This window comes from Chiloscyllium plagiosum, unplaced genomic scaffold, assembly GCF_037043375.1.
Source record: "Chiloscyllium plagiosum isolate Xiang-an unplaced genomic scaffold, Cpla_swu_hap1 HiC_scaffold_46, whole genome shotgun sequence".
Classification (NCBI taxonomy): Eukaryota; Metazoa; Chordata; class Chondrichthyes; order Orectolobiformes; family Hemiscylliidae; genus Chiloscyllium; species Chiloscyllium plagiosum.
The window spans coordinates 6,784,054-6,798,179 of record NW_028270184.1 but is presented as its reverse complement, the minus strand read 5'-3'; the positions used below and the strand labels follow the sequence as shown (position 1 = coordinate 6,798,179).

The 14,126-nt window shown below is 43.5% G+C and overlaps 1 protein-coding gene across 1 annotated transcript in view; it reads left to right on the top strand.

Annotated features, from left to right (window-relative positions):
* The window catches only part of LOC122543855 (RNA-binding protein 4B-like), a 103,755-nt gene that overhangs the window by 76,179 nt on the left and 13,450 nt on the right, over window positions 1-14,126 (top strand). The gene's annotated exons all lie outside the window — the stretch shown is intronic.

The following is a 14,126-nucleotide window of genomic DNA, read 5'->3' as shown; positions in this document are numbered from 1 at the left end:
GGTGTAGTGGACATCAAAGAAGGTTACCTCAGAGAACAACAGAATCTTGATCAGATGGGCCAATAGGCTGAGAAGTGGCACATGGAATTTAAATTAGGTAAATGTGAGATGCTGCATTTTGGAAAAGCAAATCAGTGCAGGACTTATACACTAAATGTTGCTGAACAAAGAGACCTTCGACTGCAGGTTCATAGCTCCTTGAAAGTGGAGTTGCAGGTAGATAGGATAGTGAAGAAGGCATTTGGTATGCTTTCCTTTATTGGTCAGAGCATTGAGTACAGGAGTTGGGAGGTCCTGTTGTGGCTGTACAGGACATTGGTTAGACCACTTTTGAAATACTGCATTCAATTCTGGTCTCCCTGCTATAGGAAAAATGTTGTGAAACTTGAGAGGCTTCAAAAAAGATTTACAAGGATGTTGCCAGGGTTGGAGGGTTTGAGCTATAAGGAGAGGCTGGGGCTGTTTTCCCTGGAGTGTCAGAGGTTGAGGGGTGATCTTATAGAGGTTTATAAAATCATGAGGGGCACGGATAGGATGAATAGCCAAGGTCTTTTCCCTGGGGTGGAGGAGTCCAGAACTAGAGGGCATAGGTTTAAGGTAAGAGGGGAAAGATTTAAAAGGCCCTAAGGGGCAACTTTTTCATGGTGCGTGTCTGGAACGAGCTGCCAGAGGAAGTGGTGGAGGCTGGTACAATGACAACATTTAAAACACATCTGGATGGGGTACATAAACAGGAAGGGTTTAGAGGGATATGGGCCAAATGCTGTCAAATGGGACTAGATTAAGTTCAGATATCTGGTCGGCACGGACGAGTTGAAATGAGGGGACTTTTCGTGCTTAAAACACTATAATACTTTTTTTTTAAATTGTAAAAAGTGGAGGTCTGAGCTTTTAGATGATGATCAGAAATCAAGATTGAAAAGCTGAACAGATGCCTGAGTAAATCAGGAAGTAGAGCTACGGTGATGCCAAGTCTGGGCTTTGAAAGCTGGTGGATTGTAAAAGGAGAGAAAGACTGAAAGAGGTGAAAGGTTCAAACATTTTAAGAGAAAGTAAGATACATAAAAGGATTTCATAGCTCCATTTGGAATATAGAAATTAACCTTTCAGAGAATCTGTTTCATGCAAGGATGAAAAAGTTGCATTCTTATGAGGTCAACTGATGTTTTATTTCTTGTGTTAAAACACTTTTAAAACATTGATAAATCAAGCGAGAACCAATTCAACTTTACGTCCGGCATTAAATCAACTGTAATGATTTGTTATCCTTGACCTGCTGTTCTCAAGATCCCACTACTCAACCCTCACCTTATCAATAACAGTAGATTTCTCTAAATCCAATCAAATGCAATTGGCTTGACCATGGATCTGATCATAGAGCATTTAAAAAGAATAGGGAGGGGGGGGGAAAAAAGAGGAGAAGGTGTAGCACTACTAATCAGAGAGGGTATCACAACTACAGAAGCTTCCATTGTCGAGGAAGATCTGCCTACCGAGTCAGTATGGGTGGAAATTAGGAACAGCAAGGGAGCAGTCACCTCGTTAGGGGTTTACTACAGGCCTCCCAATAGCAGCAGGGAGATTGAAGAAAGCATAGGTCGGCAGATATTGGAAAAGTGTGGACGGAGTAGGGTTGTTGTAATGGGTGACTTTAACTTTCCCAATATTGATTGGAACCTCCTTCGAGCAGAAGATTTGAATGGAGCTGTTTTTGCAAGGTGTGTTCAGGAGGGTTTCCTAACTCAGTACGTTGACAGGCCGACGAGGGGAGAGGCCACTCTAGACTTGGTGCTCGGAAACAAGCCGGGACAGGTATCAGATCTTGTGTGGGAGAGCATTTTGGTGATAGTGACCACAACTGCCTCACATTCTACATAGCTATGGAGAAGGGTTGGATTAGGCAAAGTGGGAGGATATTTAATTGGGGAAGAGGAAACTATGATGCGATTAGACATGAGTTAGGAAGCATGGACTGGGAGCAATTGTTCCATGGTAAAGGTACTATAAACATGTGGAGACTGTTTAAGGAACAGTTGTTGCGAATGATGAATAAATATGTCCCTCTGAGACAGGCAAGAAGGGGTAAGATAAAGGAACCTTGGATGACGAGAGCGGTGGAGCATCTCGTCAAAAGGAAGAAGGTAGCTTACATAAGGTGGAGGAAGGTAGGGTCAAGCTCAGCTCTAGAGGATTACAGGCAGGCGAGGAAGGAGCTCAAAAATGGTCTGAGGAGAGCCAGGAGGGGGCACGAGAAAGGCTTGGCAGAACGGATTGGGGGAGAACACAAAGGCATTTTACACTTAAGTGAGGAATAAGAGAATGGTCAAAGAAAGAGTAGGGCTGATCAGGGATAGCATAGGGAACTTGTGTGTGGAGGTCCTGGGCCTCCTTCACCGCCGCTCCCTCACCACCAGACGCCTGGAGGAAGAAGGCCTCATCTTCCGCCTCGGAACACTTCAACCCCAGGGCATCAATGTGGACTTCAACAGCTTCCTCATTTCCCCTTCCCCCACCTCATCCTAGTTTCAAACTTCCAGCTCCGCATTGTCCCCTTGACTTGTCCGGATTTGTCTGACCTGCCTAGCTCCTTTTCCACCTATCCACTCCACCTTCTCCTCCCTGACCTATCACCTTCATCCCCTCCCCCACTCACCCATTGTACTCTATGCTACTTTCTCCCCACCCCCACCCTCCTCTAGCTTATCTCTCCCCGCTTCAGGCTCACTGCCTTTATTCCTGATGAAGGGCTTTTGCCCGAAACGTCGATTTCGCTGCTCGTTGGATGCTGCCTGAATTGCTGTGCTCTTCCAGCACCACTGATCCAGAACTTGTGTGTGGAGTCTGAGGAAGTAGGGGAAGCCCTAAATGAGTTTTTTGCTTCTGTCTTTTTACGAAAGAAACAAACTTTGTAGTGAATGAAACCTTTGAAGAGCAGGTGTGCATGCTGGAATGGATAGAGACAGAGGAAGCTGATGTGCTGAAAACTTTGTCAAACATTAAGATTGACAAGTCTCCAGGCCTGGACTAGATTTGTCCTCGGCTGTTTTGGGAAACGAGAAATGCGATTGCTTCGCCACTTGCGAAGATCTTTACATCCTCGCTCTCCACTGGAGTCGTACCTGAGGACTGGAGAGAGGCAAATGTAATTCCTCTCTTCAAGAAAGGAAATAGGGAAATCCCCGGCAAGTACAGACCAGTAAGCCTCATGTCTGTTGTCTGCAAGGTGTTAGAAAGGATTCTGAGGGATAGGATTTAAGACCATCTGGAAGAGCATGGCTTGATTAAATGCAGTCAACACGGCTTTGTGAGGGGCAGGTCATGCCTCACAATCCTTATCGAGTTCTTTGAGGGTGTGACTAGAAAGGTTGATGAGGGTCGAGCTGTGGTTGTGGTGTATATGGACTTCAACAAGGCATTTGATAAGGTTCCCCATGGTAGGCTCATTCAAAAGGTCAGGAGGAATGGAATACAGGGAAACTTAGCTGTCTGGATACAGAATTGGCTGGCCAAAAGAAGACAGCGAGTGGTAGTAGAAGGAAAATATTCTGCCTGGAAGTCAGTGGTGAGTGGTGTTCCACAGGGCTCTGTCCTTGGGCCTCTACTGTTTGTAATTTTTATTAATGACTTGGATGAGGGGATTGAAGGATGGGTCAGCAAGTTTGCAGACGACACAAAGGTTGGAGATGTCGTTGACAGTATAGAGGGCTGTTGTAGGCTGCAGCGGGACATTGATAGGATGCAGAGATGGGCTGAGAGATGGCAGATGGAGTTCAACCTGGATAAATGCGAGGTGATGCATTTTGGAAGGTCGAATTTGAAAGCTGAGTACAGGATTAAGGATAGGATTCTTGGCAGAGTGGAGGAACAGAGGGATCTTGGTGTGCAGGTACATAGATCCCTTAAAATGGCCACCCAAGTGGACAGGGTTGTTAAGAAAGCATATGGTGTTTTGGCTTTCATTAACAGGGGGATTGAGTTTAAGAGTCGTGAGATCTTGTTGCAGCTGTATAAAACTTTGGTTAGACCGCACTTGGAATACTGCGTCCAGTTCTGGTCGCCCTATTATAGGAAAGATGTGGATGCTTTGGAGAGGGTTCAGAGGAGGTTTACCAGGATGCTGCCTGGACTGGAGGGCTTATCTTATGAAGAGAGGTTGACTGAGCTCGGACATTCTTCATTGGAGAAAAGGAAGAGGAGAAGGGACCTAATTGAGGTATACAAGATAATGAGAGGCATAGATGGAGTTGATAGCCAGAGACTATTTCCCAGGGCAGAAATGGCTAACACGAGGGGTCATAGTTTTGAGCTGGTTGGAGGAAAGTATAGAGGGGATGTCAGAGGCGGGTTCTTTTCACAGAGAGTTGTGAGAGCATGGAATGCGTTGCCAGCAGCAGTTGTGGAAGCAAGGTCATTGGGGACATTTAAGAGACTGCTGGACATGCATATGGTCACAGAAATTTGAGGGTGTATACATGAGGATCAGTGGTCGGCACAACATTGTGGGATGAAGGGCCTGTTCTGTGCTGTACTGTTCTATGTCCTCTTGGGAAAAGATTCAAATCAAGTTGGTGAAAGCTCACCGCAGAGGGTGAGATGGAAAAGTTGAAGGGAATATTTGTACTTGTACAACATCGTTCAAAAACTCAGGTTGTCTCTAAATGCTTTACAGCCATATAAGCACCTTCTGAATTGTGGTCACTACTGTAATGAAGGAATTATAATGACATTAGTGACACAACTCAATTAGAGTTTTAAAATGACAGAGGCAAATATGTATCCTGATTAATGGCTTTTGCCTGAAACGTCGATTCTCCTGCTCCTGGGATGCTGCCTGACCTGCTGTGCTTTTCCAGCACCGCATTCTTGACTCATCTCCAGCATCTGCAGTCCTCACTTTCGTCTAGAGGCAGATATGTACTGAAAACAAAAAATACTGCAAATCACAGTGGGTCAGGCAGCGTCCATGGAGAGAGAGCAAGCTAACATTTCCAGTGCAGATGACTCGTCATCAGAGCTGACACTAAGTGTGGAGAGGGCAGCATTTATGCAATAGCGTGTGAGGGTGAAGTGCAGGGGGGAGAAAGGATGGTGATCGTGCCAATTAAGCAAATCGAATGTGAGAATGGCAGAACAGTGGTGTGTCTAAGTGCCAAACAGGAAAGAACAGACAGTCCCACTGGGATGAGGGGAGGGGAGACTGGACATGGTGACAGAGAATGTAACAAGTAAGGCTGAAAGGGAAGGAATGGGAGTGGGTTCACAATCTGAAGGTGTGGAGCACAATACTAAGTCATGAAATTTATACAGTGCCTAGTGTGAAGATGAGATGTTCCTCCAGTTTGCACTGTGATTCACTGGAGCATCGCAGCATGCCAAGGACAGGGAAGTAGGCATGTAAGCAGGATGCTGTGTTAAAATGATGGCATAGGGAAAGTCGGGGCAAATATGTAGGTAGGGAATGGCTTGGGTGGTAAGATGTAAAACCCTATTTAAGGGTAAGGTAGTGGTGTATTGGAAATGTCTCTGGAGTAATAATCCAGACCTCTAGGCTAATGTTCTGGTGGGCCATGGGTTAAAATCCCACAATGGCAAAGGGTGAAATTTTAATTCAACTCTAGCTTATTGGAAGCATTGAAATTGTTGTTAAATAACTTAGCTGGTTTTTATGCCTTTCAGGGAAGGAAATCTGCCATCCTTACCTGGTCTGTCCTACTTGTGACTCCAGACTCTCAACAATGTAGTTGACTCTTAACTGCCCTCTGAAATTGTCCACTTCAAAAGAAATTTGGCATCAGTCTTCCAAGTGACACCTACATCCCGTGAATGGATCAAAAAATTCTAATTCAATCACAGTGTGAACTTACTTAACATCCTGAGCAGTTATCATAGAATCCTTACAGTGTGGAAGCAGGCCATTTGGCCCATCGAGCCCACACCGACCCTCTGAAAACCATCCCGCCCAGACCCACCCCCTAATTTATCCCTGTAAGCCTGTATTTCCAATGGCTCACCCACCTAGCCTACACATCCCTGGACACGATGAGCAATTTAGCACAGCCAATCCACCCTAGCCTGCACATTTTGGGACTGTGGGAAGAAACTGGGGCACCTGGAGGAAACCCACACAGACACCCGAGGCTGAAATCGAACCCTAGTCCTGAGGCAGCAGTGTTAACCACGGAGTCAATGTGCCTTTATAGAGACATGCCATATGGTGAGTAGAAGGTCAGGGTTAGGAATACAGCTAAGAAAGGTGACTTGAGATATTGTCCCTGACATTTTAAACACCAACTTGAGCCATTCTTAAAATTACAGTGATTTGAAATTCAAATCTGAGTTTTACTTTTGAGAGTGACTCACTCTAGTTCGTACTGATCAGGTCCAATTACAATCTTTGATTGCAGCTTCAGAAGATAATGAATCCTTTCAAATCTCATCTGAAAATAAAACAACAAATGATAGAGGATTAACTGAGTCATGGCATCAGTGCATGAAGAGACAGAGGTCAGATAATGGGGGAACTGGCCTGATTATTCTCAACCATTATTAAGACTTTTTTTCCTACTCAACTCAGAATACCAAGATCGCTAAATGTTCAGACAAGATTGCAGCCAGTGCCTTGCATTTCTGTTTAATGTAGATGTGTAGATGGATTTGGAAGTTGTGGCAGGGAGTCCTTCTCTGACTGGTCAACTGAACATCATCTCTGAAATTTTCTGACAGAAGGATTTTTAAGTACAGACAGCACGTATACTTCTCCATCCTTGCAGTGAACACACACTGATAATGTTCAGAAAAAACAATTCCTGACAACAACGGCACCGACTTTCAGGCTGCCTCCATCACATTCAAGATGATTTTTTTTCTCTATCTGTGGTAAGGTCTCTTGTAGGTGAATGAGTATTCAGACTGTCATTGTGTAGATCAGTAATGGATTGTACTGTTTCCGAGTTGGATTAGATTTCCCACAGGACTATGTCTCCAATTTGCTACCAGCCATGTGACACTATAGCAATCAGCCCGGTTTCCGAGGACAAGTTCAGGCAATGTACAAAGTCCCTGCTTTGAACCCTGTATGGTCTGTGGCATTTCAGATGAACTGAATCTTTGCTCAGCCTTATTCCATCCGCATGCATCAGCCACACATGTGGATTCACATGCTGACTTTGCAAATGCAGAATCAGCACTGGAGGGGACCAAGTTTCCAAAAAGCAGGTGAAATATTTAGGTACTTAAGATAGTTGTCAAAAAAACATTTGCTTTGATTACACATCACACCCAAAGCTGCTACTCTCTCAGTCTTCCTTTACTCATAACAAAAAAATCCAATTGAATGTGGACTGAAAGAGCCATCAGGTTCATGACCTACACAATGACTGCTCCTATACAAATTCATCTCTCTAGTTAATGCTGAACAGAACATAGAATATAGAAAAGAACAGCACAGAACAGGTCCTTTGGCCCACGATGTTGTGCCGAGATTTAATCCTAATGTAAAAATTTAGTAACTTAACCTACGAACCCCACAACTCACTGCTATACATGTGCATGTCCAGCAGTCACTTAATTGTCCCCAACGACTCTGCTTCCACCAGCACAGCTGGTAACGCATTCCATGCATTCACAACTCCCTGCGTAAAGAACCTACCTCTGACGTCTCCTTTACACTTTCCTCCTAATATCTTCAAACTATGACTTCTCGTGCTAATCAATCCTGCCCTGGGGAAAAGTCTCTGGCTATTGACTCTATCTATTCCTCTCATTATTTTGTACACCTCGATCAGGTCTCCTCTCTTCCTCCTCCTCTCCAGAGAGAAAAGTCTGAATCTTTAAAATGTTTTGCCCTGGAAACCTCAGACATTGAACATATTTAAGATTGAGATTGCTAGATCTCTGTACATGTCAAACATCAAGGAATATGATGATAGTGCAGGAAAATTATGTTGAGATAGGATATCAGCCTCGAGGTCTCTGAATGTTGGAGCGGGCTTGAAGAGCTGAATGGCCTACTGGTTTTTATGTTCTTACACAGACTTGTGTCGAATTTACACAGACACCGGCGATTCAGCCCAAAGTCTTTTAGTACATATTTTGGTGCTCCACACAAGCCTCCCAACCTCCGTCTAATCTTAATATATTTAGAGTCATAGAACCATACAGCATGTAAACAGTCCCTTCAGTCCAACTTGTCCATGCCTTCCAGATATCCCAACCCAATCTAGTCCCACCTGCCAGCACCTGGCCCATATCCCTCCAAACCCTTCCTATTCATATACCCATCCAGATGCCTTTTAAATATTGCAATTGTACCAGCCTCCACCACTTCCTCTGGCAGCTCATTCCATACATGCACCATCCTCTGCATGAAATGTTGCCCCTTAGGTCTCTTTTATATCTTGCCCCTCTCACCCTAAACCTATGCCCTCTAGTCCTGGATTCCCCTACCCCAAGACAAAGGCCTTGTCTATCTATTGCACATCATGACTTTATAAACTTCTATAAGGTCACCCCACAACCTCCGACACTGTAGGGAAAACAGCCCCAGCCTGTTCAGCCTCTCCCTGGAGCTCAAACCCTCCAATCCCAGAAACATCCTTGTAAATCTTTTCTGAACCCTTTCATTTTTCACAACATCCTTCCTGTTGGAAAGAGACCAGAATTGCACGCGACATTCCAAAAGTGGTCTTACCAATGTCCTGTACAGCCACAACATGACCTCCCAATCCTATACTCAATACACTGACCAATAAAAGAAAGCATGCCAAATGCCTTCTTCACTATCCTATCTACCTGCGACTCTACTTTCAAGGAGCTATGAATCTGCGCTCCAAGGTCTCTTTGTTCAGCAACACTCCCTAGGACCTTACCGTTAAGTGTATAAGTTCTGCTAAGATTTGCTTTCCCAAAATGCAACACCTCACATTTATCTGAATTAAACTCCATTTGCTACTCCTCACTCCATTGGCCCATCTGATCAAGATCCTGTTGTAATCTGAGGTAACCTTTGCTGTCCACTACACCTCCAATTTTGGTGTCATCTGCAAACTTACTAATTATACCTCCTACGTTGACGTCCAAATCAGTTATATAAATGACGAAAGGTAGTGGACCCAGCACCGATCCTTGCGGCATACCATTGGTCACAGGCCAGCAGTCTGAAATACAACCCTCCACTGCCACCCTCTGTCTTCTACCATTGAGCCAGTTCTGTATCCAAATGGCTAGTTCTCCCTGTATTCCATGAGATCTAACCTTGCTAACCAGTCTCCCATGGGGAACCTTGTCAAACGCCTTACTAAAGTCCATATAGATCACATCTACTGCTCTGCCCTCATCAATCCTCTTTGTTACTTCTTCAAAAAACTCAATCAAGTTGTGACAGGATTTCCCATGCCCAAAACCATGTTGACTAATCCTAATCAGTCCTTGTCTTTCCAAATACATGTACATCCTGTCCCTCAGGATTCCCTCCAACAACTTGCCCACCACCGACATCAGGCTCTCTAGCTTGTCCTTACCACCCTTCTTAGTGTACCACATTAGCCAACCTCCAGTCTTCTGGCACCTCACCTATGACTATCAATGATACAAATATCTCAGCAAGGGGCCTAGCAATCACTTCCCTATCTTCCTACAGAATTCTAGAGTTCACCTGATCAGGTCCTGGGGATTTATCCATCTTTATGCATTTCAAGACATCCGGCACGTCGTCCTCTGTAATATTTGTTCTCTTTCTTTTTTATTCTCTTGTTTGGCCTCCCCATAAATGCATCTACACCAATTATCTCAAGCAATCCCTGCACTAGCATGTTCCACATTTGCACTATCTTTGGATAAAGAGGTTTCTCTTGAATTCCCTTGTGAAAGTATGAGTGATTGTCTTATATTAGTTCCGGTCTTACCCACACCAACATGGAAATAGGAATAGGTCTTTTAGTGCCTCAAGCCTGCTTTAACATTGAGAAAAATCTTTTCTATGAATAACCTAATGAACCTAGGGGTGGCATGATGGCTCAGTGTTCAGCACTACTTCCTCACTGCACCAGGGACCCAAGTTCAATTCTACCCTCGGGCGACTGTGTGGAGTTTGCACATTCTCCCCAAGTCTGCATGGGTTTCCTTCAGATGTTCCATTTTTTTCCCACAGTCTAAAGATGTGCAGGTCAAGTGGATTAGCCATGTCAAGTGAAGAGTTACAGAGATAGGGTAGGTATAAGTGGGATAGCCTTCGAAGGGTAATGTGGATTTGATGGGCTAAATGGCCTGCTTCCACAAAATAGGGATTCTATGATCATATTTATAATTTTAAAGACTTCTATCACATCACTTCTTAAGTCTCTTTTCGAGAGAACAGATCCCTGGCTTGTTCAGTCTTTCAGACAGAGATAACCTCTCAGTGCTGGTACCAAAACATTTTTTGAATGTTCTCCAGTGCTTCTACATCCTTCTATGCTATGGATAAAGTGAGGACTGCAGATGCTGGAGTACCAGAGTTGAAAAATGTGGTGCTAGAAAAACACAGCAGGCCAGGCAGCATCCGAGGAGCAGGAGAACCGACATTTCGGGCATAAGCCCTTCCTGATTCCTGAAGAAGGGCTTATGCCCGAAACGTCGATTCTCCTGCTCCTCGGATGCTGCCTGGCCTACTGTGTTTTTCCAGCACATTTTTCATCCTTCTATGCTATGGCAACCAGGACTGTTCATCATACCTACTCCAAGTATCATCTAATCAAAATCATAAAGGTATCTAACTTACCTTCTTGGCAGTTCAATTCCACCCCTCTCAAAACATGCTTTGTTTGCTCTAAACTACTGTTTTAGTTAACATCTATTAGATTGTAGGAATGTGAACAGAGATGCCCGTTTTGGCCCTTGCGCCTGTGACACTACTTGCTGCATACAAATCCTATTTTCTAGTCCTTTCCCTAAGTTCAAGGGTTTGAAAGTTGGGGCTTACTTATGCAAAGCTTTCTTCAGTTTTTTTAATCCCTTGATGGTGAAACAGAAGAACCATCTCTTTCAAAATCATAGTCCACCCTCACATTTATCCACTGTGAAAACAGAAATGGAACTGAAGTCAATCTTTTGGACATAAACATAGTGAAATTTAGCATATTTCATGGATTAAACATGTAAGAGGTCCTTCCCCAGAAAGCTGCAACTGGTCACCCACAGGTTATGGGCAAACATCAGAATGACATCTCATTTTGTCAACTCGAGAGGCCATTTCTGTTACATAACAACGACAAATGCCGTTTAAAATCATTTCTGCTTTCATCGAAATACATTAAATCATTGTGAAGTGTTTATTGTGAAAGGCACATAAGCACTCAAAACACTTAAGCACTTCCAATTTACCTCTGAATATTCCAATTCAACTACCCATTATGCATCAAATACTGTAGGATGGCTGCACCAGAACCAATAGGAGTGCATGGGGATGCTGCATCAGTACACACCAGTTGTTATTCTTCACCCTTGGGTCTCCATGGAAATTGTCACCTTTGCCACGTTTTCCACAAGATCCCCAACTTGTTCAGTCTTTCATATAGGTATAACTTATCAGTTCTGGTACACTAGTCATTCTTTTTTGCAACTTCTTCCACTAACATCACCAACCTCATTCTTACCTTGTGCCATCATTTGTTGTGTTGTTTAGTGATCGTTGCTTTATGTCACTGACCTTCCCCATTGCTCTTACTCACTGTTATCTCTTTCCTTAGCACTCTGTTTACTGTAGGTAGATCGAGCTTACAGTGCAGAAACAGGTCATTTGGTCTAACACATTGATGTTTATGCTCCCTGTGGGTTTCTGGCTCCCTCTCCTCATCCCACCCTGAAAACATACCCTCAAGGAGCAAATTACTGCAGATCCTGGAATCTGTACTGAAAACAAAAAATGCTGGAAATCACAGCGGGTCAGGCAGCATCCCTGGAGAGAGAGAGAGAGAGCAAGATAGCATTTTAATTCTACATTACTCTTCATCAGAGCATCAGTTGAGTTAGAAAATTCAGAGGCAAATTGGAAGTGCTTAAGTGTTTTTCATATTTTGCTTTCAAACATATCCTCCTGTTCCTTTTTCCCTCATGTATTTCCTCGATATTTTCCCTGTTCAGACACATTATGATACTCCTGTGTGGCAGGTGGGACTTGAACCCAGGCCCTCTGACTTAGTGGTAGGGACACTACTACTTGAACAATTTGTTCAAATGTGTCATGATGCATCACTGGAGCAGGTGGAATTCAAACCTGGGCTTTCCTGGTTCAAAGGAAAGGACACTGCCAAAGTGCCAAAATAGCCCCTCCTCAAGTGGGGCAGCATGGTGGCTCAGTGGTTAGCACTGCTGCCTCACAGAGCCAGAGACCTGGGTTCAATTCCTGCCTCAGGCAACTGTCTGTGTGGAGTTTGCACATTCTCCCTGTGTCTGCGTGGATTTCCTCCAGGTGCTCCAGTTTCCTCCCACAGTCCAAAGATGTGCAGGTTAGGTGAATTGGCTATGCTAAATTACCCGTAGTATTAGGTGCATTAGTCAGGGGTGAATGTAGTGGAATAGGTTTGGGTGGGTTGCTCTTCGGAGGGTCGGTGTGGACTTGTTGGGCCGAAGGGCCTGTTTCCACACTGTAGGGCATCAAATCTAATGTTCTTCTCCAGCTTCCCCTTTAATATGTCAGCTGTGATTTTCAGTTCTCATGGAAGAGAATAAAAACTTGCATTTATTTAGTACCTCTCACAACCAACAGATGTCCCAAAGAGCATTGAAGCTAATGAAGTAGCAATCGTTTTTGGAGGAAACGCTGAAGTTTACTGAATTCAAACATTTCTTTATCTCCCACCTACCTGATCTATTAAGTATTTTCTAGCACTTCCCATTTTTATTTCAAATATCCCTTAATGTCTATGAATACATTTGATCACTGTATGTTTGTCACATATTGAGCGTTCTGAAAGCAAAACATTGAAGTTAGTATTCTGCCTTGACGTCATCTATACCATTTATTACCTTATGTCCTCAGTGAGAATTACCCTTATACTTCTCAACACATTGTCAAATTTCTTGAAAATGTTTTCTTACAGAATCATGAGATTTTACAGGCACATTGTGTCTGTTCCTGCCTTCAAAAAGATTGTCCAAAGCCTCTGCATATTCCCTTCATCTTTCAAAATATTTCACATCTTCCTTCTATAAGATGCTACAGGTTCAGGTTCCATCACTTTGTTGGGTAAAGCAATCCTCTAAGTAAAAACAAATCCCAATCTCTCCGTTTTTTTAAAAAAGTGATTAAATTTAAATCCATTAGTAACTGACTCCAGCTGTTGACATACTGTAGTGATTGGAACTAGGTGGACATTGCTGACTACGAGATCCTTGATTGGGGTTAACCTGGGCCAATCAGTAAAGCCTACCTGACCAGTATAAACGTGAGATTCAGGTGTCTTTTTTACAGCTATATTGGGTCTGTGTTTTATGCACTGTTTCTCATTTGATTGCACTGTCTTGTCTTTGTTTGTTACTGTTAAATTTGTGATAAATGAAAGTGGGATTTGAGGTTTGTCCTCATCTCCCTGAAAACTGGTTGAACAGTGGGATGTGGGGTTTGGCTTTGCTGCCCATTCCCTGTACATAGTTTTTTTTTGTGAACTGCTGCTTTCTGTTTATTAAACAGTACAAAATACGGTTGACAATAATGTCAAAAAAATCATGAGATTAGGATTATTTTGCACATGGTGTTTTTATTGAGTTCTGCACACGCATGCGCGCTCTCTCTCTTACACACACACACGGGTGCTGTGGGGAAAAAAACACTACCACTGTATGGTGGTAGTGCAGGGAGATAAAAAAAAACAGAAGTTGAGAATCTCCTCAGTTCAGGTGACTCACTCAAAGCTGGATGGCCACAGGCAGTGAACTGTGCACTACTAAATAAAGGGTGATTTGGTGATGGAAACCGGCTTTTATGCAGTTATTTCACATACATTTTTCTCATCTTCCCCATGAGAAGAAAAATTACAGACCTCTTGCCTCTTCACCCATGTTCTAATGGAAAATAAAACTTTACCCATGTGCTAATTTCTACTTTCATTTTCATAAATCTCTTTATTTTAGTGAAGGTTGTAATACCATAA